Source organism: Sorex araneus, chromosome 2, assembly GCF_027595985.1.
Source record: "Sorex araneus isolate mSorAra2 chromosome 2, mSorAra2.pri, whole genome shotgun sequence".
Taxonomy (NCBI): Eukaryota; Metazoa; Chordata; class Mammalia; order Eulipotyphla; family Soricidae; genus Sorex; species Sorex araneus.
The window spans coordinates 299797128-299822836 of NC_073303.1; the positions used below are offsets into that span (position 1 = coordinate 299797128).

At 36.7% G+C, this 25709-nt stretch overlaps 1 protein-coding gene across 1 annotated transcript in view; it reads right to left on the reverse strand.

Annotated features, from left to right (window-relative positions):
- The window catches only part of KCNMB2 (potassium calcium-activated channel subfamily M regulatory beta subunit 2), a 322932-nt gene extending 307577 nt beyond the window's left edge, over positions 1 to 15355 (reverse strand). Inside the window, exon 1 of the mRNA XM_004603093.3 lies at positions 14909 to 15355. The gene's annotated coding sequence lies outside the window, so the exon portion shown is untranslated. The remainder of the gene's footprint in view (positions 1 to 14908) is intronic.
- Between the last annotated feature and the right edge of the window lie 10354 nt (positions 15356 to 25709).

The following is a 25709-nucleotide window of genomic DNA, read 5'->3' on the forward strand; positions in this document are numbered from 1 at the left end:
AAGAGGTGATCCCATTTAAAAATAAAAGCATCAAAGAGAGATAAAACTCAGAAAAGTTATGCGATTTGCCCGATGATACCTACTAGATTTATTGGCCAGGTCAACTTTTTTTCTATTCTATAAATCTTTCACTTTATGCATTATAGTTACTATCTTCATGACATTTGAATGTGGAAAAAAGAAAATAAAAATTATTCATGTTCTTAACCATGTGATAAATAAGTAGCAAAAGGTGAAACCTGCTAAAAGAGATCAAAGTCTGGAGAATCTTTTGCCCTGGAAGATACAGGAAAAATGGGAAAGGAATGAGACATGTTATACCCAGGAGGGACCATTACAGAGAGAGTCAGAATTTGATAGATGAAAATGAAAGGGGGAGACCTTTTCTGGATGTTCAAAAAACTAAGACCAAGGGACAAAGCACAAGGCTGTAATATGTCTGTTTGAGGGGTGGCAAGAGTTCACTTAAGCACAAAATGAGAGAAGGAATGTAGAATACACGCTGGGTTAGAAATTTATCTGGTCACCAGAAATGGAGGATCTTATGTCCAGTCCTGGGAGATTGTATTTGCTTGGTTAAATGAGAATTATAGTACAGAAGGGCTGTAAATTAGGAAGATCAATGTCATGCTTTGGATCTATTCATTTGGGAAGTCTAGCAAGAATATTAGGACAGTGAGAGTAGAGTATTTTTTCTCAAGACCCTGGGATAATGGTGGAGGAAGTAGTCATTCTAGTGTTTGCATGTTACCTGCTTGAAAGCCTGTCATTAACAGTACTGTAAGTCATGGTACTTAAAAAAACTATTATATATAAGTTCAACCTGGGGTGTTTATTACATATGCATATATTACCCTAGAAAAGATTCTTTCAAGTAGTTAAATGTAGGCCACTTAAACTGATATTTTAATAAGTTCTCCTGGTGATTGAACTTTAAGTCAGAGTTTAAAGATGAGTTAAAAACAGCAATTTGAAAAAATAAGTCAGGGTAGAAACTAAAGATTGTCTATGAAACTATAAAAGTGAAGATGTTGGAATAAGGAGTTTTATTTGATAGTGGATTTATTTAATAAATCGATGTACTTGATAGATAAATATATAGATGCAACAAACATATTGAAAAAATAATGAATAGGTCTTAGGTTGATTAAGTTTTTAGTATAGAGGAAAATTTGAAGACAATTGTTGACTTAAAACATTGGAAACTAGTAACACAATGAATAGAAAAACAAGTAAATTACTAGGTAAAAGGCAACAAAGGATTTTTTCTGGGTTGTAAAATCACATCTTCAGAAATTACTTGAGATTTAAGTATAGGCATACAACATTTTTGATTACTAAAAAATATATAAAACTGGGGCCGGAGCAATAGCACAGCGGGTAGGGCGTTTGCCTTGCACGCTGCCGAGCCGGGTTCGATCCCCGGCATCCTATATGGTCCCCCAAGCACTGCCAGGAGTAATTCCTGAGTGCAAAGCCAGGAGTAACCCCTAAGCATCGCTGGGTGTGACCCAAAAAGCAATAAATAGATAGATAAATAGATAGATAGATAGATAGATAGATAGATAGATAGATATAAAACAATATGAAAGGCAAAAGAGGGCCTAACAAAGACAAGAACTTTAAGTCAGAGAGGAAACTAAGAAGTTAAACATAATTAAATTCAATGGAAGAGAGAAGTAAAGGAAATTTTTAATTGCAAATAAAATTTAAATTTTTAATTAATTTGCAATCTTTTTCTAAGATAAAAAAATTATAGAAGTTCCATATATTTGAGTGCTAAAATGTGATCAAGGATCTTGAACAAAATGTTTGATCGTAAAAAGTTTCTTTAAAAAAATGATGAGTTCATCATATGTGGAATATAGAATAACAAAGTAGGAGACTAACACCCAAGAATAGTAGAAATAAGTACCAGGAGGTTGATTCCATGGCTTGGAAGCTGGCCTCACATTCTGGGAATAAGGCAACTCAGATAGAGAAGGGAACACCAAACAAAATGTGGTTGGAGGCCACTTGGGGGGAAGGGTGAAACATGCTGAATGTAGACTAGAGACTGAACACAATGGCCACTCAACACCTTTATTGCAAACCACAACACCTAATTTGAGAGAGAACAAAAGGGAATACCCTGCCACAGTGGCAGGGGAGGGTGGGGGGAGATGGATTGGGTGGGTGGGAGGGATGCTGGGTTTATTTGTGGTGGATAATGGGCACTGGTGAAGGGATGGGTTCTCGAGCTTTGTATGAGGGAAACATGAGCACGAAAATGTATAAATCTGTAACTGTACCCTCACTGTGACTCACTAATAAATAAATTTTTTAAAAAAGTTAAAAAAATGATGAGTTCAGTCACAGGAAAACAAGATGTCCAGAATTCACACTCCAGTATATTGCTGAAGGAACAGGGGCTGGAGAGATAGCACAGGGGTGACAGCATTTGCCTTGCATGCAGCTATACAGGTTTGATCTCTGGCATCAGATGTGCAACCCTGAATATCACCAAGAATGATCCCTAGGTGCAAAGTCAGGAGTAAACCCTGAGCACTACTTGGTAGAATCTCAACCCTCAAAATCCCCTACAAAAACTAAATCAAAAAATAAATGAGGAACAAGAAAGAAGAAGCACAGACTGCAGGTTTTGTTTTTTTTTTTTTGGTTTTTTTTAAATTTTTTGCTTTTTGGGTCACACATGGCAATGCACAGGGGTTACTCCTAGCTCATGCACTCAGGAATTACTCCCTGCAGTGCTCAGGGGAACCACATGGGATGCTGGGAATCGAACCCAGGTCGGCTGCGTGCAAGGCAAACGCCCTACCCACTGTGCTATCGCTTCAGCCCCACACAGACTACAGTTTTAAGACGTTTTCTTAGTAAAAACAATTTAGTTATATTCCACCGTTTTATAATCTTACAGTCCTCCAATTACTCAGAAATGTGAAGTTCTCCTTGATGTCTCCTTTTATCCAAATCATATCAAATTTAGCCCCACACTGATTTCCGAATCTGTTTTCCTAAACATGTCTACTTTTTGCCATTTCTTTGCATTCAAATGCTGTCTGGTCCCAGCTACCATCATTGACTGATAACTACAAAGATTTTTATCAGGCTTTTCCATCTCCAATCTTGCTCTTCTTCTTTCTGATCTCCATTATGATCTTGAACTGAAGTAGAAATAACTTTGCAAAAAAGGAAAATATCTTGTCAGTCCCCTGCTTAGTACTTTGGGTGATTCTGATCTCAAAGGTCTTTCTCTGCCCCCCTTTATGTTTTGTCAGTTTTTTCCTTAATCCTGTACTACTTAATCTCTGCCCTCCAGCCACAGCAGCTGCTTATGAATTATCATCCCCTTTTATTCTAAAAGATTTCTTTTTAAATTTCATTTATTATTTTTTTGAAAATGCATTGTTTTCCACTTGATTACACATTCCATAAGGACAGGGAGTAGGGTAAGAAGAATTTTCTCTCTGTCTCTGTCTCTGTCTCTCTCTCTTACACAGACACATCACCACCACCACCACAATACTTGATGAATGTGGAATTAGAGAAAGCCTACTGAAAGTCTATGAAAACCTGCTGCTTTCACATTGCTCTTTTTTGGTTCATTTTATGCTTCTTCATTTAGCATTTTGGTCATCTATTTCTTTGAAAAGCTTTCCCAGACCTCCTTGATTCTATTAATGCTCACAATGAAATAGCTTCTTTCATATATATTACATTTGTAATTTTTATTTATTGTTGTGACTATGTTTATAATGTCCTTCTCGTGTAGGATTGTAGCCTGTCTGGTAGAAGGGGTCATTTCTGATTTGGCTCAACTCATACAACATACTGGAGTCTTGACAAGGACCCTGACTCCAAACCGCAAGCGGTTTATGCAGAATTCAGAGTTAAGCAAGCACAATGGTAACCGTGGTCAGGCAACACTTAAGCAATAGTTTCTATAACCCTAATACCAATCATAATGTCTAGCAATAGTGGATTTTCAATAAAGATATATACTGAATGAATGAATATGAAAGTGAATGGATAAGAACATAAACAACTATAAATTCAGGGTAGCAAGATGTAGAAGCGATTTTTTGTTTTAATATTGTGGACATCTGAACAAAATCATGAATTTAAGACAAGAATGTTCCTGTAAACAACAACAACAACAAATACTGAAAATCACACATAAGAAGCTTCATATATGAATATCAATCAAACATATCATCTACTTTCTTTAAACCATTTTTGTTTGTTTCAGTTCCACAGACACTGAAATCTATTTCTCAATAAGAAGAGATATGCAGGCTGAACGTAAATAGGCACTCTCAGCCAATTTTGCTCTATTGTTATCTTCTACATACCCCCAAAGATTGTCCAACTTTGGTACATATTACCTAACCCTTTTTTCTTCTTTAGATCTGAACTTTATTTCCCTCTCTCAACTTTTCTTTTGATTCATACCAGTGAGAACTGAGTCCTATGCTGTTCTATTTTTATGTGTTTAAAGTAAACTGTTGTCTTCAGCGTCTACACAGAAAACCTCACATGACTGTTCACAAGCCCCATGTATTATCAAATCAAACCACTAAGAAGCAAAGTTAAAGCAGTCATTGATCAGGCTCAGAGAGAGGAAGGAATCAGAACAATCCTGTTAGAATTGTGCCACTGAGGTTAGCTATTACTAGGGCCCAAGAGATAGTGCAGCAGGTAAAGCGCTTGCCTGGCATGTGGCAGAACCAGGTTCAATTCTGAAACCTCCTATGTCTCCCAGTCAGTCAGGAGTTAGCCCTAAGAGCAGAGCCAGGAATAAGCCCTGGGTACCCAGTGTGAGCCCTATACCTCAGCCCCTCTCCCTCCAAAAAAAAATCCCAACAAAGTTTAAATATCAAGTTAGCTACTATTTTTATTTTCTTCTGGGTGTCAGACTGTTGGGTTCACTTCTCTAATTTCTTCATTTTACTTATTTTTTTTCTTTTTTGGGTCACACCTGGCAATGCACAGGGATTATTCCTGGCTCTGCACTCAGGAATTACTCCTGGCAGTGCTCAGGGGACCATATGGGATGCTGGGAATCGAACCCAGGTTGGCCACGTGCAAGGCAAATGCCCTACCCGCTGTGCTATCACTCCACCCTCTAATTTCTTCATTTTAAAGGTGAAAAGAATCTTTTTTAAATTCAGAGACAATCAACAGTTTCAGATTTGCTATAGAAAAACAAATCTCTGAGAGAATTAGTGTTAAATTTGATGGAGCTACACGCTCTTCATTCAGTTAGAGTTAGAATTTTCAGATGTTTGTATAAAACCAAATTCAAGCCATTCAAGATTTATTTCATAGGTGAGATTTGCCAACAGCTTCTCTTTATTTCTCCTAAAGCGGCATGTAGAGAGTTATCCCTTTCCTCTCATGCAAAAAAAGCAAGACATATTCCAGAATAGCACTTTACATGTGCTAGTCTATTTTTTAACTTTCTAAGAAGTTTCACTTTGAAAGGTATTGTATTTATGTGGATAAGATCTGTGGAGCCGCGAGCTTGACTTTTATCAATTTCTCGGCAAGAAATTTAATAATAATAATAAAAGGATTTTAAACGTCTGTCTAGCAGAACTCATTATTTATAAATTCTTGAATGTGGTAACAGTACAGTGAAATTCCTTGAACTTACACAAAATAGTAAGAAATCCATTTTAACAATATGCCAGATAGAGTCCTCTTTTGGTAGAAACCTACATGGATTGTTTTTGTAAATAATTTTAGATAATAATGTCTGAGTAGCATGATTCTATGAAAATGAAAGGCAGAAATAAAAACAACAGGCAATGGTAGCATTGTACACTTTTCTTTCCTGCCTCTTCCGTAAGCGCCTGTCTCTTCCGGCACACAGAGGGGCTCAGTGGAATTAAGATTTGTGTGTAGATTCTAAATCTTTAGTCAAGCAGTCTGGTAAATGCAGATAAGACATTTACCTGACTTCTCTAATGTGGCTTTACCTCAGGGAATAGGGTGTAGAGGAGAGTGTATATCAATCAAAAGCAATTTTCAAAGACCAAACATCATGTGTGTTAATAGTTTTATTCATCTGAGAATTTTGAAAAAATAGTGTCCTCAAGAGGTTTGCAACCTAATTACTGTAGTTAAAAATTATACATATGAATCCCCGCATAACTACTGAATAACTGTATTACTGAATAGACTTAATCATGGAAAATGAGTTCCCATGTCCAGAATATCCTAGTTTTAATTTCATACTCAGAAAAATACCAAGGTAACAGAAAACCTTCATAGGGGATTCAGTTGACATTTTCCCTATTAAGTACAAATGCTGGCAAATGGAAGCCAAAGCCTTCTGCCTAATAATACACACATCTTCTCTCTTGTTGCTAAGTTTCTAAGAAGTCAGTAGAATTGACATTTTGACATTTGATTTATTTACTCCCCCAACCCCCACCAGCCCAGTTGAAATTCTCAACCAAGCTCATCTGTCACCTTGGCTTTGATGAGGAAGAGGGTTTAGGCATTTGCTATGTGTGACTGTCAGACTCAAGTCAACTTCAGATGGAAGGCTCCACCATACTCTATAGAAAGATGGGGCAGTGGAAGTGGAAGACAGCAGAGATGAAGGAATGGGGAAACTGTCACAAAAGACTTGACATGGGTCGAGAATATATATTAAAAAAAAAGACAGTTGAAAAGACAGATGAAGAGGTTAGTATACACATGGCAGGTCCAAAGTTGTATTACTATAATATTGATCCTTACTGTGTTCTATTACACAGAAGCATGACTTTTAGTTGGCTATTTGGTTATTACCCTTGTTAGAAAATCTGAATACTACAAATTTAGTGTAAAAATAACTGATTAATTCATGTCATAAATATTTATTTATTATGATTAAATTATTTATTTATAAATTATTATAAAATTATAATTTATAAATTTATATATATAATAATAATGGCCAACATCCAGAGATGATGAAACCAAGCTCCCTAAAGAGAGCAACACAGAGTCTCTTGCCCCGACGCCTGGCTGACTTCACCAGGGCACCTCGGAGGGGACGGGTTGCATTTCCGTCCCCACCCTGAGCAGAGTCCCTGCAGCTGAACCTCCGAGACCCAGCCACAGCCATGCTCAAGGCCCCTCTCCATACATTCGGATGAACCTCATGCATGAAGGAACTGGCAAAGGAACCCAGGTGTGCCGGACCTGGGGCCAAGATCTCCAATGCTGCTCCTATGAGGACTGGGCCTCTTCCACCCAGATCCCCCATTTTCCAGGAGCTAGGCAGTCACACCCAGAAACTGCCTCGATGCTGTGTAATCCCATCAACAGCCAACATCCCAAGACTATAAAACCACGCTCTCCGAAGCACGTGGCTGAATTTGCAGCTGCGTGACATCTGATAGCATAGTTCTTCCTCTTGGAGAACCTGACAAGATACCAAGAGTCTATTGCCTGCATGGGAGAGCCTGGCAAGCTCCCTGTGGCATATTCATATCCCAAATATAGTAACATATATACACACCTCTCAGAGAGCCCAACAAGCTACCCATGGCATATTCGATATGCCAAAAACAGTAATGATAGGTTTCATTTCCCTGACCCTGAAAGAGCCTCCCACTGTTGGGAAAGATGAGTAAGGAGAGGCTGCTAACATCTCAGGCCTGAGTGTAATAGAAACATCACTGGTGCCCCCTCGAGTAAATCGACAAACAACGGGATGACAGTGATATAGTGACAGTGAATAAATATTTATTGAACAAAAGCTATCTCCAAGAATTTTGCTAAGTACTGGAAATACTCTGATGATTCTGATCAACTTTTGGGAGCTTATTATTTTACTGAGAAGGAGAGAACATCAGTGAACGTCAAACACACAAGCAAACAAACAAAAAAAAAACAGTGCGCTGAGGACTATGTTAGACAATAGGGGAAAAAACCCAGCATCTTATAACTTTAAACACTGCAAAAGACAATATCTTTTGAAGATTTAAAGAGAAAACCTTAAAGTGTCACCATATCTACATTTTGGGTGTAAGACACTGCCGTTAGGACTAGTGGCACTCACAATGGTGAATTTGTGAAGACAAATTATCTTTTAATAAAGACACTCACAATTACAATTACTATCAGGACAAAACAACCTTCAAGAATCTGAAAAACTGAGAAATTGTTCAGTACAAGATGAAGTGCACATTAACTCATTAACTGGAAAGAAAGCTTGACCTGCATAGTGGATTAGTACTTGAGAGATTCCCAATAGTTTAATTGAAGGTGCTAATTTTTATTGAGCAATTAAGTGAAATTGAATTTCTTTGCCTTAAGAAATTAGTCCTGTTAAATCTAGAATAATTAATGACGCTAATTGCCAATTTTATGCATATCCTGCTCTGAAGATATGTTGTATGATAATGCCTTCAACTGGCCAGTTTTTCAGCCTGTGCGGCTGTAGATAAGGACAGAAAATGTTGAAGGTGGATCCTGACAAAACCAAGGGAAAGTTCAGATTCTTTTAACATGAATTTATAAAGTTAAGTTCGGTATCTCAGGAAAGCAGATGTTTTGGTGATTTTTTTCAAGGAATTGTATCTTTCATTTGAAGGCTTAGTAGGGAACAAGGAGAAGAAAACATTTTAGGAAATTCTGTTTTTGTTGCTGACCAGAGGCTAAAACACCTTGAACTCTTTCTTCTAGTCTACCTTAATGCTGAAATGATTCTTGAAAATGTTTACTAAATGAATTTTAGAGACCAGTAAAACCAAGAAATAAAAATTAAGAGATCAAATTTCTCAGTGTCATAATACATCGATTAGTAACAGTTAAAGTGTTAATAGGTAATATGTATCAGAAATTTGTGCTAAGCACAGTGCCAACAGAATGTATTAACTCATTTTAACTCTTGTAAGCCAATGATTGATGTTCTATTACAATCTACATTTCTGTTAAGGACAGAGAAGCTCTGCAAAATTAAATAACAGGCAATATGCAAACTGGGATTCAACCCAAGGACTTCAGGGCTACACGAAGCTGGTGTTCCAAGATTCCATTATATGTCATATTTAAATAATGAGATTTTCTTAATGATTAAATTAGCATTTATTTAAGTTCAAACCTAAGTTTACTTCTTATTTAGGAAATGAAAATCCAAAGTGCTCACGCTGTCTATAGAGTAAAGAAAAATCTTTTCTTTAGATCATTCCTTTAAAATCTTCTTATCACTGGGATCCTTTAACAAGTTAAAGCTTGTTAATATGACATTCTACTTATCAGAATTCACCTGAAGTTGAAGAGAGTACAATTTGATAACTTTATTAGTGTTTTTGACCTTGAGCAATTTGGTTAACTTACTACTTCACTCTTTAGTTTTCTTATCTACTCAATGGAAAGCATAATATCTACTGTTCAGGCATGCTGTGATGATTGAAAGACAGTACCAATAAGAAAATTATCACTTTTTAAAGATTCTCCTTGGTGCCAAGTACGCTACTGGAGCACTTGGCATGCATTAATTTTAATGTTCAATCCAAAGAGGCAGGTATAACTATCACCAATTACCAATAAGAAAACTGAGGCTCTCTTACTGTTTTTTTAATGTGTCCATGGTTACAGAGCTATGAAGTAGAGAACATAAAGATTCAGACCAAGTCTGTTCCTATAATGTACTTTACTCAGACACTATGCACTTTTCACATGACAGTCTCTATTTAGTATAAATTTTTTCATTGTAAAATAATAATTTGTATCCAATTTGGATGATAAGATTATTTTATTATGCTTTGTTTTGAATATAGGCCCTTTCTGCATGTAATAGCTACCTAAATGTTATAGGTACTTCTGAATACAGGTCCCTTCTGAACATTATCAATCAGATTGGCTATGTCAATAGCCAACCTGGTTGTTTTGTCCCTTTTCTCATCACAAGAGATAACAAAGAAAATATAGGATGTGCCTATATCTGTAGTTATTTGTAGAGATCTGTGAAGATTGGCCCTTGAACTAGAAGTCCTTTTTCAGAAAAGATCAAATTCAGGCAAGCTAAATTTTTATTTGCCTTAACATATATTGGAATCAGGGGCTGGAGCAATAGCACAGCGGGTAGGGCATTTGCCTTGCACGCGGACGACCCGGGTTCTAATCCCAGCATCCCATATGGTACCCTGAGCACCGCCAGGGGTAATTCCTGAGTGAAGAGCCAGGAGTAACCCCTGTGCATCGCCGGGTGTGATCCAAAAACTAAAAAAAAAAAAAAAAAAGACATATATTGGAATCATTGATGATTGTCTTTTCCTCCTCCCTACCCCATTTAGAGTAGGGAGGGAAAAGGAAATTATTTTGTTAGATCCCCTTGACTTTCTTAAAGATACTCAATATATGTGTATATATATGTGTACACATATATATATACATATATTATATATATGTATATATATATATGTATTTTGAACAAGGAACAGAGATTAGGATGCAGATGTTTGACCTGAGGTTAAAAGGCTTAATTCTTAGAGGCTACTGATAGATTTTGACAGGAAAAATGTTCAATTTTGACATTTATCAATTTGTTCATTTATTTGACTAGTGGTGCTATGAATGCTTCAGGAAAAAAATAAATCCCTGTTCTCATAGTTTACATTCTAAAGAGAAAGAGACAAATGATAAAAACTCAATGCATATTATGCTATTTGGATGTCATGGAGAAAAAAGGATAAAGGGACTGGAAGTGTGCTAGAGGGTGTGATTTGAAAGATGGTGTTCAGGGAAGTATTTTATGATAATATGACATTTGACACAGAACTCAAAGAAAGTGAGAGGAGCCAAGTGATTCAGTTAGTCATGTAAGGTAAAATTTTCCAAGTAGCTGGCATAGCAAAATCAAAGGTTCTGGAGTCTGACCGTGTGAGTAAGGTGAAATGTGTGGTACTGGGAATGCCACAGGCCAGAGTGAATGAAATGGAATGTTTGGGTCGAAGCGGTAACTAACCTGTGAGTCTGGATGGAATCTGGGACAGGAACTTTTGTACAGGGCATGGGGTCACTGTAAGGATCTAACTTTTATCTCTAGTTGGATGAGATAACACTGGAAAATTTTAAACAGAAACTATGATTTAATCTCAATTTTGAAATGACCACTGATATTAGGAATACACTGTGTATAGAGGTAGTAACATAAGCAAGAGATCAAAATGATGAAAATCAAAGAGTGGTTGGCAACTTGCTCAAACTGATAGCGGTAGGAATACTAATTAAATTCTAGATGCAGTTTGAAAATAGAGACAATAGAACGTTTTGTGATTACGGAAGAAAAGAGGAAGTTCAAAGAATCCAAGATTTGTCTTCTGAGAAATTAGAAAATTAAATAAATAATAATAATAATAATAATAGAACAGGGAGAAATTTTGTGTGATAATTCAGAAATTTGATTTTGAACATCTATGGGTGGTGGTTTATATCCAGCAGTTCTCAGGGCTTACGCCTGGCTCTGCACTCAGGGATCACTCCTGGTGGCAAGCAGGGAAGAACATAAGGTATCAGGGATTGAATCCAGGAAAGCTGCGTGGAGGGCAAGCTCCCTATCCACTGGACTATCTCTTCAAAGCATGATTTTAAACATTTTAGGTATGAGATGTTTATAATAAAATCCAGAGTAAATGCTATGATGAATATAAGTAGATAAGCTAGGTGAAAAATCCAAATTATGGATTAGAATTTGTGAGCTGGCATACATAGATCTTGAGATTTGATAGGCTTTATTTAGTGAATAAATATAAAAAAGGACTTTAATAAGAAGAGAGAAAAAATTTAAGAAGAAATTTAAAATGGAGTCATGGAATATTCCAATATATAAAGATTTTAGAGATAGTGAGGATCCAGAAAAGAAGACAGAAAGTCTTCTAAAATAAGAATTACACATGTACATGCATATGCACATGCACGCACAGACACACACACGTGTCTCTGTCTCTGTCTCTCCCACACACACACACACACACACACACACTTTCAAGGAAAATTGAGTTAAGATTAAGAAATAGGAGCCAGTTCTTATGACTATGACCCTAGTTTATTTTTCATAGCATACTAAGAAATTGAAGGAAGAGGGCCATTAAAAGAAAATAGCATTTCTTGCTTGGAACAAACATGACTTTTAACTTTAGGATAAAGACGTAGTGGCTATTATAAAATATTAAAAAGATTGAAAAAGTTGGCACCATTGTTTGAAGAGGAGATGTATATAAATTTTGGAAATATTTGTCTTCTTGTGACTATTAATATACTGCATGCCCTTTGAAAATTTTAGCAAATAAAAAAATTCACAAAATGCACCAATAATATCACACTAAAATATCCTAACTCATATGTTAATTAAGACTAGACTCAGTATAGATAATTTTGGCCAATTTATTTTATATAATAGCAAGAATAGAGTTGGAGAATTAGATTTTTATCACAGTTTAATGAAAGGAGAGAGATGGCTGAAGAGATGATTATCTTAGTTTGAAAACTGTCTGGTCCTCTAAATACTGATGAAACAGAATGATAACTGTTAGAATACATAAAAAAGAAAGAATAAGGGTGACTCTAAACTTGATAACCTGTTCTGATTGAGACAATGGGCATGCTCCTGAGACTGAAAATAAGGCTGACTGAAACTTTATCATTATATACATATATGTTTTTTATATCATGGTGAGCTCTAGACTGGCTTTTTGCAGAGCTAAATAACTGTTGATTTGTCTTTACTAGATGTAGTTGAAACTAAAATCGGAAATTCTTTGGTTAATATCTACCAATGTAAACAAGTAAGGAAACTAATTTGTGACAAAATATAATGTTTTGACTAATTTACTTAATTTGCTCTCTCCACAGTTAACAAAGAGCAACAATTATATTATCTATCTTACACTTTGTTGTTGTTGTTGAGAGTGGTCCAATCTAAACACATATACATTCAAGATTTAGTATAAAAACTTTTTAGTAAGTCTGTAAAACTTCTAACTGGCCATTTGTAAAATCAGCTCAGGGTTCTGAACAGGACCACAGCAAAATAATTTCCCCTCTTGACTACTCTTACACGGTACAATGCCTCTAGAATAAATGACTGATGTAGTTAGATTTAGAATATATTGATAAAACCAGAGCTAATGAATGTCTTTTTCAAATAAATAAAATTAGAAATAATAACCAGGTATAAGACTAGTGAGATCTACGTGCATGTCTGTGTATGTAAGTTTCTGCATGTGTATTTTAAACTTTTTGTAAAGTGGGATCTTGGTTGGTGAAACCAACTGGACAGAGAATGGGTCTTTACAAGGTCAAGGTCACCAATCCTACTAACCATATGGATATAGAAAACTATATCATAGCCACCAGCTACATAAAAAAATCTAAGTTATTTTGTGCCTATGTACTCTCTGTCACATTAGTCAAGAGAATTTGGCGTGCTCAATAATATTCATTATACATTAGAAAAAAAGAAACAGAACTAAAAGCATACAGGCCACACAGAACAAGGCAATGGTTTCAACTTTGTACGTGAATGTCAGTATGTAAACAGACGCTGACCAGTGTACAAACTCAGTTGCATCAGAGAAAAGAAAAAGCCCCATTTAGGGTTAATTCTGACTTTTAGCTAGAAACAAAATTATTATATTTCGATATTATTTTTTAGTTAATCATGCACTAATATGGAAGTTTACGGTGAATTTAAAGAATACTATTCTTTCATAAAGAAACAATTATGCTACACGCTTTGCCAGTCATTATAACCAACAAATGCATCAGTTCCTTAAATTCTAAACAAACATCTCAGAATTTGCAAAGTACCACACTGAAATAATGCGAACAGCACAGAGCAAGTCAGTCATTACACTTCTGTCAGTTCATACTGAGGGTCATATGCAATGACAAATGTTGAAACTTGCACTGTAGATCAAGTTGGGGAAACATTAGTTTCTGATCACTGCATTTTACCTTTAAAAAGCTCAATCTGTGGTATTTTGACATTCCCCTTTCGAATTGAGCTATCCTGATCCCCTAATAAAGTACAAAGCAGTAGAAGTTATTCTGCAAATCCACTTATTATCCACTGGACTTTGACACCCAACTGCCCCTCACATCTTTCTTGGAGAACTGTGCTTTTATGTAGCTCATTAAAATAAAAAGGAAAAGGGGAAAAAGGGGAAATGCAAGCTCATAATCTTAATGAATCACCATTTTCATTTGCAGCTCTAGTATTTGTTCTAAAGCCAGAGCAGAAATAGAGAGAAAACCCCTTCTTAGAGTCTAAAACTCTTGCTGTGCAAACACATTAATACAAAGAGTGTGGATTCGCCCTTTCATGTGAAAAACAGATAAAGGTACCACCAATTTTTTAATAATAAATTAAATATGAAGTAGTTAAAACTAGGGAAATCCATTGTCCCTTCCAACCCCCACTCCTCCTTAAAAATTAAAACTCTGCCTTACTAAACCACATTTGACCATGGGAATAGAATATTTATCTAACAGGTTTCAAGTCTTAAAGAGAGCTTTCTCTTCTTTATTTGTCTTGGTCCTTTATACCTCCCACCCACCCAAGTCTTCACTCAACCCTACCACCCGACAGACACCCGCTGGCATCACAGATAAGAAGCAAACTGTTTTCTCCATGACCTCTAAGCATTCTACTCCACGGGAAAAGCAACGTGGAATGCACACTCAGCAGTCTACACGCCTGGAGTCAGTGTGTCCTCGAGGCAGTTCTAGCATAAAACAATACTAGACACCGTGTTTCGCCCTAAGCAGCTCTGTCTCCCACTCCTCTCGCTTCCTTTCCGGCTTCTGGCTCCGCACCTGGCTGCAATTCACAGCCCTTCCAGCTCAGAGCAAACAAAAAGCACGAAACAGCAACAGATTCCTTTGTTTTCCATGCAAATCCTACCTCGGGTAGTTTTCACATCTTCCTCAAAAGCCACGCTTAATTTTTAATGACAGCGATCCTGTGCAGTCCTCCAAATCGCCACCGGTAATCATCCTTACCTCTTGCACCTAAAGCCTTCCTGGACCATTAATGTCACAACCCTTGCTAACTCATAGCATTAGTACTCCCTGCTCAAAATGTCTGAAAGAGTTTGGGAGGACAATAGGAGTGACAGGCACGCTAGACAGCCATGCTTGAAATTAGTTATCCGAAGCTCCGCTAAAGCTGCTTCATACTGTTTTTAAAGCGTGCCGGAGGGAGGATTTATTAGCCTATGACAGGCGTGCTGTTTCTGTTTTTATTAAATACTGTAATAGGCTGTCTGGTAGCAATGCTGTGATAGGTCCAGCATCACTTCCCCACTGCTTTCAAATTCTCAGATGGAAAAGGGAGAGGGAGCTCAGGCTCCCTCCTGAAAGAAACCCAGACCGACCCTACTCTGACGGCTGGATCAGATTTCTGAATCCCCCAACGACAGAAAGAAAGACTTCATCCTGCAAAGAGGTGTTTTCGCATGGGAAGTGAAGTTGGGAGAAAGAAGCTCTAGGATTTCCCCAGTGATTTCTCTCATGTCTAGCAAGCAACGCCTGCTCTTCCCAGCTAGAAAAATACGTGCTCTCCAGAGTTGGTTAAGAAAATCAACCCTCATCGGAAACATTCTGATCATTACTGAGTCCTATTCTGGGAATACATAACGTCTACACAAAAATCTCCAGTTACATACGTATCAAATTGACTGTATGGATCGATGAGTCCATTCATTATGTGATATTGACTCACAAAACTTTGAATTCCACTCTGAGGCAATCATATGCCCTGCACTACGATTAAAAAAGGAAAGAATGAATGGTGAGACTAAGGGAGGGAATGTGTATAATTCACTTTGAACAAATAGAATCGTGAATTATGAAAAAGGGGCTTCTAGCCATTGGTCAGAGATGAGGCTGGAAAACAACCGTGAAAAGTTTGAGGTACTTTTACAATTAAGTAGAAAAAAGTTATTGGTAGCTCATGGTAACAAAAAAATGTTAAGTTCTTAACTGCCATGCTTCAGTCCTTTTCTTACTCCCCTACAGCTTCCCCTGGAGCAATAGTTAGTGGTTACTATGGAAACTAAGTGACCTGCTTATGGGAGGGGCTTAGGGAGAGCAGATGTCAGATGAACGAGGTTGTACTAAGCTGGTCTACTGAATTGAGTAAGATGATTAACAAGCAAAACACTACAACAAAACAAAATGTTAAAATACTTATAAAACACCAGTACTAAATTACGGGTCATTTTACTATCTAGAAATACTATTATGCTCTAAGCATCCATTACTTGATTACGTGCAAGAACTGAATATTTGAATTGCTCAGATGTTTGATAAAAGATCTAGACTCTTCTTCCTTCCCTCCCTCTTCCTTTCTCTTTCCTTCTTCCTCTCCATTTTCCTCCACCCCCCCAGCCCCTCGCCGCCCCAAAATTCCTTGTTGGTATGAATATGCTCTGATTGTATGTGGATTTTGTTACTTGACGGGTCACAATTTTTTCTTAGGAATAAAGTGTGATTTAGTGAAAAAATCTTATATTACAAACTATAATCTAGCTTCATTCTGAGTGCCGTATAGTGGCTTCCTTGAGGCAAAACCAAAATTAGAAAATACTATAATTTAAATTTTTAAAAAATTTGCTCCCTTTATGTTGGTAGGAAAAAGAGAAGATGTTTTCAAATTTTCGGTTCTTCAAATAGAAAAGAAACAACTGTAAGTGTCGAAAACCTTTCACAAACATTATGATTATCTAAGAGAAACTATATTTTCCAGAGTAATTAAATTTTCACAGTTTAAATAGTCTGGGGAATCCAAAATTATTGTAGTTAGTACCTCAGTTTCACAGTTTGTAATTGGAATAACTGACACTACTGAAGTGAGAATACAAGAATTCCAAAATGAAATTGTTGGTAAGTAATTTTACAAGATTTTATGAAATCTCAATTTTTATAGGCAAGTTTGTAATCCAAATAAGTGGATTTATTTAATCCTTTGTTATGAAAGGATTATTTCAGGAGAAAAAAAGAACTTATAGTTTCCCCATTTTTAAACAATGAGAAAATAGCATGTTAGTTTAGACATTCAAAATCAAATTTTTAAATGTAAGGACTGTGAAATGATAAAACACTATTAATAACTCTAAATGACTTAGAAAAGTGGGGATTACTTCATTGATAGCCCCTGTGAATCCTTGTGATTCATTTGAAAACTGCTGCTAATAATCAAGAATTAGATAAGAAAAAAATAACTTGGGGCTGGAGCGATAGCACAGCGGGGAGGGCATTTGCCTTGCACGCGGCCGACCCCGGTTCTAATCCCAGCATCCCATATGGTCCCCTGAGAACCGCCAGGGGTAATTCCTGAGTGAAGAGCCAGGAGTAACCCCTGTGCATCGCCGGGTGTGACCCAAAAACAAACAAACAAAAAATAACGTTGTAACTGGCATCAGAGGAAGAAATTATGCTTATTGAAATAAGTCACCCCTTCACACTTTTCCTTACTGCTCTACCCACTTCCATTAGAAGTCATCACTATGGCTGAGATTTTGAACCTGGAATGAAGTTAGAATGTCGTATACTGGGGTAGAGGTGGTTAGTAATGATGTTTTGGGGACCTCTGAACTAGGAGAGGAAAGGTCATCTGACCTGAGGCTAGTGGCTACTGGAAGAGTCAGAAGTTAAATAGGAGTGGGGGTAGGGATGGTAGATGGTTTGTTGAGATGGAAGAACAAGCAAGGAGGAAGAGAAACTGAAAAGAATAAATGAAAAAAAAATGAGAGTGAAGAAGGAAGAGTTTCTTAAGCAGGATGGTATTGAAGAAGGTGCAGTCTTCGCAAGTCTTTGACTGTTTTGTTTTGTTTTGGGATCACATCCAGTGATGCTTGGGGATAACTCCTGGTTCTGCAACTCAGGAATTACTCCTGGCAGCTCTTGGGGGATCATATGGGATGCTGGGGATCAAATCCTGTTGAGCCACTTGAAAGACAAACACCTTAATCACTGTGCTATTTCTCTAGCCCCAGAAGGAGTAGTCTTTGAAATAAGGACACCTGGTTTGGTTTTTTTTTTTTTTTTTTTTTTTGCTTTTTGGGTCACACCTGGCGATGCACAGGGTTTACTCCTGGCTCTGCACTCAGGAATTACTCCTGGCGGTGCTCAGGGGACCATATGGGATGCTGGGAATTGAACCCGGGTCAGCCGCGTGCAAGGCAAACACCCTACCGGCTGTGCTATCCCTCCAGCCCCAAGGAGACCTGTTTTTGAAACTTGATTCTATTAGTCTGTAAACTTATATAAGATGTGGAAGAAAAAAATGACTGTTGTAAACTGTAGTGAAAATGAAACAAGGTAAAGGAAAAATTATAACCAGAGATAGCAAAATAAAAATCATTTGTTACTGAACAGGAGAAAACAGAAAAGAGAGAGAAGAGGTAGTGAAGGACACAATAAGAAACAAAGAGTAGACTAGAGGAAGTATGAAGACTAGGAGATATGGCTAGGAAATAGAGAAGGAGGTGAGAGAAGAATTTATCCTATTATCTTATATGAGAATTTATTGTTTTTAATTATTTTTTGATTCCTTCATCCCTCTTGGAGAGCCCACCAAGCTGGGTTTGATTCTTCCTTCCCTCTTGGAGAGTCCAGCAAGCTACCAAGAGTATCTTGCCCACTCAGCAGAGCCTGGTAAGCTACCCATGGCATATTCAATATGCCAAAAACAGTAACAAGAAGTCTCACAATAAAGACGTTACTGGTGCCCGTTCGAGCAAATCAATGAGCAACAGGATGCTGGTGGTATAGTGATTTTTGTTTTCAATTGCATTCTAATACCTGTAGCTATGAGTTCCTCCCCTCTAATAAAATTTTAGATCATTGTCTTTAGAACTCAAACTTTCCTCAATAGTAGAGGGACTTATGTTAAACTTGTTGAATATATTCTATCATTTTTGAAAACAGCTGATTTTAGAATTAAATTGAGTAGTTCTTAGCATTACATTTGGGGTTGGGTTTTTGGAGAATGAAGTTTGGGGCAGCAGAAGGCAGACCTGAAGTGAAATTTCAGATCTTTATTATCAAATACATTTCACAAAAGTACTGTGTGCCTCTATAACTTGATAAAATGTTCAACAGCATCTGCAATCTGAGGGTACTTAAAAAAAACCTTATTCTGGAAAGAATTTGTGTAATTGTGTAATGTTAACAAATATTAAACTGAAAAATAGTGTCTGGTGAGAGTGATGTGATCACATATGCAGAGAATTTGCAGTTTACATGCACAGTCTGCAAGTTAAACAGCTTAATGAATGGAACGATCGATGAATGCATAATTTCATTATGAGTCATCACTATTAAAATGAAAATTTGATAGATACATAACCAGAAAGTGTAGCTATCTGTTACTGATGCAAGTGCTAATTATATTTTGTAGTATATAATTTATGCTCCAAATAATGCAGAAAGAAACTTTTTTTTAACCTCATTGTGACAATTTTTCTAGGAACATTGGGAAAGTTAGTTTAGAAGCTGCTTCCTTCCTGTTATTTTTCTGTGAATGTGTTGTAGCTGACTCACTCAGAAGTGAGCTTTAGTCCCAGTGTAGAGTCACAAAACAGGCATTCTCTTGTGTCAATGTGAAGTCTGAGATGGACAAAGTAATTAGAAGCAAACAGTTGAAGAACATCTGACATTTCAAAAGCACAGTGTTTGATTTCCAAGACAGAATGACATGCCTTTTATTGATCTACATCACTTTTTTTTTTACAAAGCCTTTCTTCCTGCTTAAAAAAAACTTCTCTGATAAAAAAGAAAATTTCTCAAACTTTACATTATAGAGTATATTCATATATCTCTTACTTGATGATCAGAACAAAGTTATTGGGAAGCAGGGAAAACTCGCATTAGTTTCACTTCTATCTAGAGAAATCAAGCACTGGGAAAGTAAATGAGTCCTCCCCCCAAAGATTACATAACCTGGGATGAGCCCAGTAATACAGCGTGTAAGGCGCTTAAAGCCTTGCAAACGGCCAGCGCAGGTTCCGTTCCCAAACACCCTCCTAGTCCCCTGAGCACCACCAGGATTCCTTCCTGAGTGTAGAGCCAGGGACAGTCCCTGAGCATCAAGAGGTGTGGCCCCAAACCAAACCAAAACAATTCATAATCTGTGTCTTAATTTATTATCACAGAGGCTTTTATTTCACAAAACTTTACTTCAGCTCTGGATACTTCTACAAGTATCCAGACATAGAAGAATTAGAAGAATTTTTTAACTGTAAGAGAAAAATTATTGCCATTTCTTTCTTTTTCATCTAACAATATTCCTGATATACTTCTTCCCCTTTGTTTCATGCTTTAAGGTAGAGTGGGCAAAACTTTACAAAAGATAAGCTATAGATTTTCACAGTATGTTTTGTTATTCAACACAGCACAATTCTATTCTTATGAAGAGGAGACAGCTGATAAAGACCCTGTGCACAAGACAAAACTCTACTTAGTGAGACCAATATTTGGATCATTTTCTTTGATCTATAGGTTGCATTTTCGTCCATTTCAAAAGCAATCATGAGGAAAGTCCTAAAGGACCATTCTTCTACCTCGTCCCCCAAATTGTTAACAGTTAATTCTATCTGCAAGTTTTAATCAATTACAATTCTATACCTGTGTGATTAGAATGGGAGAAGGAGTTAGATGATAATATATGTGCTAATTAAGTCATCTAGAATTTCAGAACAGTGGAAATATTCACCCTACCGCTGAACCAGAGTGATGCCTACTCTTGAACACAGAGATAGATGCTGATTATCTCCTCCACTCTGAGATGCTGTGAGGAACTTTCTGAAACCATCATCCTTCGGCCGAGATGTTGTGTTTGGCAGGTAGTTATTGAGGCTGAATTTCCATTCTTTTGAAGCCTGTCAGATTATTACACATAAATCAACTTTAAAAATAAAACATAAAATAGATCACTGAGAGTTGGAGTTTTATTTCATTTGGATTCTCCTACTTTCTGGGGCAGCCTACCTGCAATCTTCCTTTTTCAACAGGAAACCCATATGTACCAATACAGCATGCCAGGCAAAATGTATATTCGTGAAATCAATGAGATTATGATTATTTTAACTGTCCCAGTTATGATTATTTTAACTGATAATACTTCGGTAAGATGTATCCTTACAAAAATACAGTATTAGGTACAATGCCTGATGCTTTCAATATAAGTTAAATAGAAGACATCTATCTTAAAAAAACAAAGCAACACAAAACAAATAATTCCTGGAATATAGAAGTCTCCAAGGTTGCATTCAAAGGGAAAGGATTTGGATGCATGCGGGTATTAATATTCACTGTACACTTAATAACTCAATTGATTATTAAGGTAGGAAAAGAACAATCTGATAAAAATAATTTTAATCATAAATAAGTCTATTATAAAAGATCCCATTTTATGAGGCTATAATAATATTCTAATGAATCTGTTGTCTTTGGTAGCGTAGCTAGAGAATTTTTTAGGTTATTCAATGCTAGATATCTAAGAAAACCTTGATTAAGATCTCTGCATTTTATAAGTTAGACATGACAGCATTCCCTACTTCTCCTTATAAAAATTAATTGGTGCTTAATTTTTATTACATGAGTGACACATGCTCACAGATGAAAAATAGATAATACAAACTAAGATCTTCTGTGGCCTACAACCCACAGATTAATATAGAAAAATAAATACTATGTTCATATCTAGAGCCTGGCAAGTTACCGAGAATATCCCACCTGCACAGAAGAGCCTGGCAAGCTACCCATGGCATATGCGATATGCCAAAAACAGTAACAAGGATGGTCCTCATTCCCCTGATCCTGAAAGAGCCCCCAATACGCCATTGGGCTACACTAGCACAAGACAGGGACTAATGGAGACATCACCTTCGCCCGTTCGAGCAAATCAATGAACAACAGGATGAGAGTGATAGAGTGATACAGTTCATATCTATCTTAAATATTTTCCTAACATCATGAGACATTTTCTACTATTTTGCATGGTTTAGATATTTTAAATTGATGTGTAATGTGTCATATGGCTCTTCCCTAATTTATAACAAAAATAACCATTGTTAAACACAGACGCCATAGCCATAAAACTTCACTTATGGCCTTTTTTACAAAAGTCATTGTCTACTTCTCTGATTGTTTTCTTAGGACATATTTTTCATATCCAGTTTGTTGACTGAAATGTCTGAACAATCTAAAGGTGCTTATATGCATCGTTGAGTTGCTCTTTTGAAGAGTTACACCCTCTTTACAGTTCTGCTATTGGTTCTCTATTGGGTGTGACCCTGCTCATGGCAGAGAGGCATCGTGCCAGCAAAAGGAGGCTGTGTCTCTTTCTCACACACTGTCACTGTCACTGTCATCCCATTGCTCATTGATTTGTTCAAGCAGGCACCAGTAATGTCTCTCATTGAGAGACTTATTGTTACTGTTCTTTGGCATATCCAATATGCACAGGTAGTTTTCCAGGCTCTGCCGTGCCAATGCAATACTCTCGGTAGCTTGCCGGGCTCCCTGAGAGGGGCAGAGGAATCGAACTCAGGTTGGTCGCATGAAAGTCGTACACCCAACCGCTGTGCTATTGCTCCAGCCTCACACACACAGAGGCTTATTTCACTTTCTTTATACTTTGGGTTGAAGTAGAAGTCAGGTGTCACATAACAAGAAGGGAGAGAAAGGAAGCATCGAAAGAAGTATAGAAATGCTGGAAGTTTTATTTCAGTTTTTGAAATGGAAATTTTTTTATCTACTTTTTGAGGTATGGAAGGTGAAGAATTATTGCAAGGTCTAAAGCTTGCATTTATGTTGCTCTCTTTGCTTCAGAGCCGGAGCAGAGGAGAATTTCTCCCCAATTTAGTCCTCTGAAACATGATATGTTCATTGTTACCAGCATTACACAAATGCACAAGAAAAATCTAGTGTGTCTTCCAAGGAAATACATTTGCTAAAAGATTCGGACAGAGTTTGATAATTTTTTACTATTTTTTTTTTCATTTGGGGCACATGCATTAAACGAAATTGCTTTCACAACATTAACCCTGTGCATTTTCAGGTATGTTCAACAAACAACATTTTTTGTGAACTGGAAGTCACCTAGAAATCTGGAACTTTTTGCCTACAGGAAACTTGTATTATGTGCTAAAATGAACAAAGAACATGTTCTCACATGTCCTCGGTGAAAACCAGCTAATGCAGAAAGGTGGGTTCAACAATTTCATGGAAAGTTAGAAGACACCAATGTTGCCTATAAAACGAATAAAGGATTTGTTGCCTACTTATGACTCAGTAATTTTTATATTACACACACAAATTTTCCACATACAAATCAGGTTAACATCCTGTAAAAAACACACTCAGTCAAATGCTATTTCATCCAGGAGTTTATGTTTGATTTAGTTTTTTTCCAGTAAAGTAATTCAAATTGTGTGTGTGTAATTTTTAGTGCCATTCATAGTTTTTACTCTAAAAGTATATCACTCCTAAAAATCGCGTTTTTAAACAAACAGTATGCTATTTAAAGATTTTTTAAAAATATTTTATAGGTATAATACTTGGATGAGCTCAGATGTCACCAGGATCAAAACTAGGGGAAACATAGATTAAAAATGGCAGTATATTGGGGCTGGAGCAATAGCACAGCCGGTAGGGCGTTTGCCTCGCATGCGCCCCACCCGGGTTCGATTCCCAGCATCCCATGTGGTCCCCTGAGCACTGCCAAGGGTAATTCCTGAGTGCAGAGCCAGGAGTAAACCCTGTGCATCGCTGGGTGTGACCCCCCCAAAAAAAAAGCAAAAAAAAATTTTAAAATATAACAGTATAGACATTCCTAAAGATTGCCACAAAAAATTTGGTAGCACAAGATTGATTGCATTGTATACGTATAGCAAGTAAATATGTAATGAACAGAAGCAGAAGCCAATCAAAAATGGTAGAATATATTCAAATGTTTACTTGAAATACAGATTTTTTTTTTTTTGCTTTTTGGGTCACACTTTTTTTTGCTTTTTTAGTCTATGATATGAACTTCTCCAAAGGCAATGGAAATGTTCAAAGTTCAAAGTTTAAAATAATGTCAAACAGTTTTATTGATTTGTTTGATTTTTTTTTTTTTTGCTTTATGGGTCACACCCGGCGATGCACAGGGGACACTCCTGGCTCATGCACTCAGGAATCACCCCTGGCGGTGCTCAGGGGACCATATGGGATGCTGGGATTCGAACCTGGGTCGGCCGCGTGCAAGGCAAACGCCCTACCCGCTGTGCTATCACTCCAGCCCCGGATTTGTTTGATTTTTAAAATGCAACAAATATATAAAGTCTAACTGACATCTTTTAGCTGATAAAATTACAAAATTTTTTATTCAACATTGTAAGTCATATTCAAGCTTTCTCTTTAGTAATGGAAGCTTTATGGAATGCCTATTCAGTTTCGTTCTTTATGAGTAAAACTAGTTATTTCCCTTGTCTAAATTAAAAATATCGGGGCCAGAGCGATAGTACAGCGGGTAGGGAATTTTCTTTGCCTGCTGCCCACCCGGGTCCGATTCCCAGTATCCCAGATGGTCCCCTGAGCACTGCCAGGAATAATTATTGAGTTCAAAGCCAGGAATAATCCCTGTGCATCGCCGGGTATGACCCAAAAAGGAAAAAAAGAGATGGACAATAATCCTAAGTTTCTCTTATAGTTTCATGATAAATTTGATATTAATATTTGTCCATTTTTATTTTATATGTTTTGCTTTGTCAATGAACATGCAATGTATTAATTTTAAAACTAAGACATAAAAATAAAAAAGAATTATTTAGTAAATAACACTTTAATGAAAGCAATAGCAATATGTATATATAATGAAGAGATTCTAAGATTTCTGAACTTTCTTGACTTATGATGGAATTACAGTCCAATAAACTATCCTAAATTAAAAATACAGCAAAATTTAATTACATGCTTTTCAATATCAGTCATAGTTCAACTTACCTTAGCTTAAACAAGCTCAGAGCATTCACATTAGCCTAAAGTTGTGCAAAATCATCTAATGCAAAACCCATTCTATAACGAAATGTTGAATATCTCATGCAACTACTGAATAGTGTATAAAAATCAAAAAACCAGAATGGCCGTATGGGTTTTAACTATTACCATATACATCTGTAAGTACCATGAGTAGGAAAAATGTTTGAAGCTTTGAGCTAAAATTATTGCTAGAGGAGGGGATGTTATAGTGACACAATAATCAATTTCTCTTCTGAGGAAACTCAAGAATAGCTGCTTATATGACCGACTAGGGACTGAGTATTGATTGTGATACATTTCACAAAGTACCAAAGAAGATCACATTTGTAAAACTCAGGTAGTTTTACTGATGCGTACTGCTTTCATATCATTTAATTTTAAATTTAAACTTTAAAAAAATTCATATCTGTATAGTAGTTTCAATGTCAAAAACTTCTGTTCTATTTCCATATCAAGGGATAATTCCAAGTTGGTGTGGCCTCAAGTAATGTTGGATATCCCATGGAGAAAACTTGAAGTGATGGTTAAAAAAAACTGGGAGTTGAAACTGGGAGTTGACATCTGGAGATCATGGGGTAAAGACAAGAAAATAGAATATGTTGGATGACTTAACTCCTGAAATTTAATAATATATTTCTAGGAAATATACTTATTGTAATGTTTTTTTTCTGTGTTAG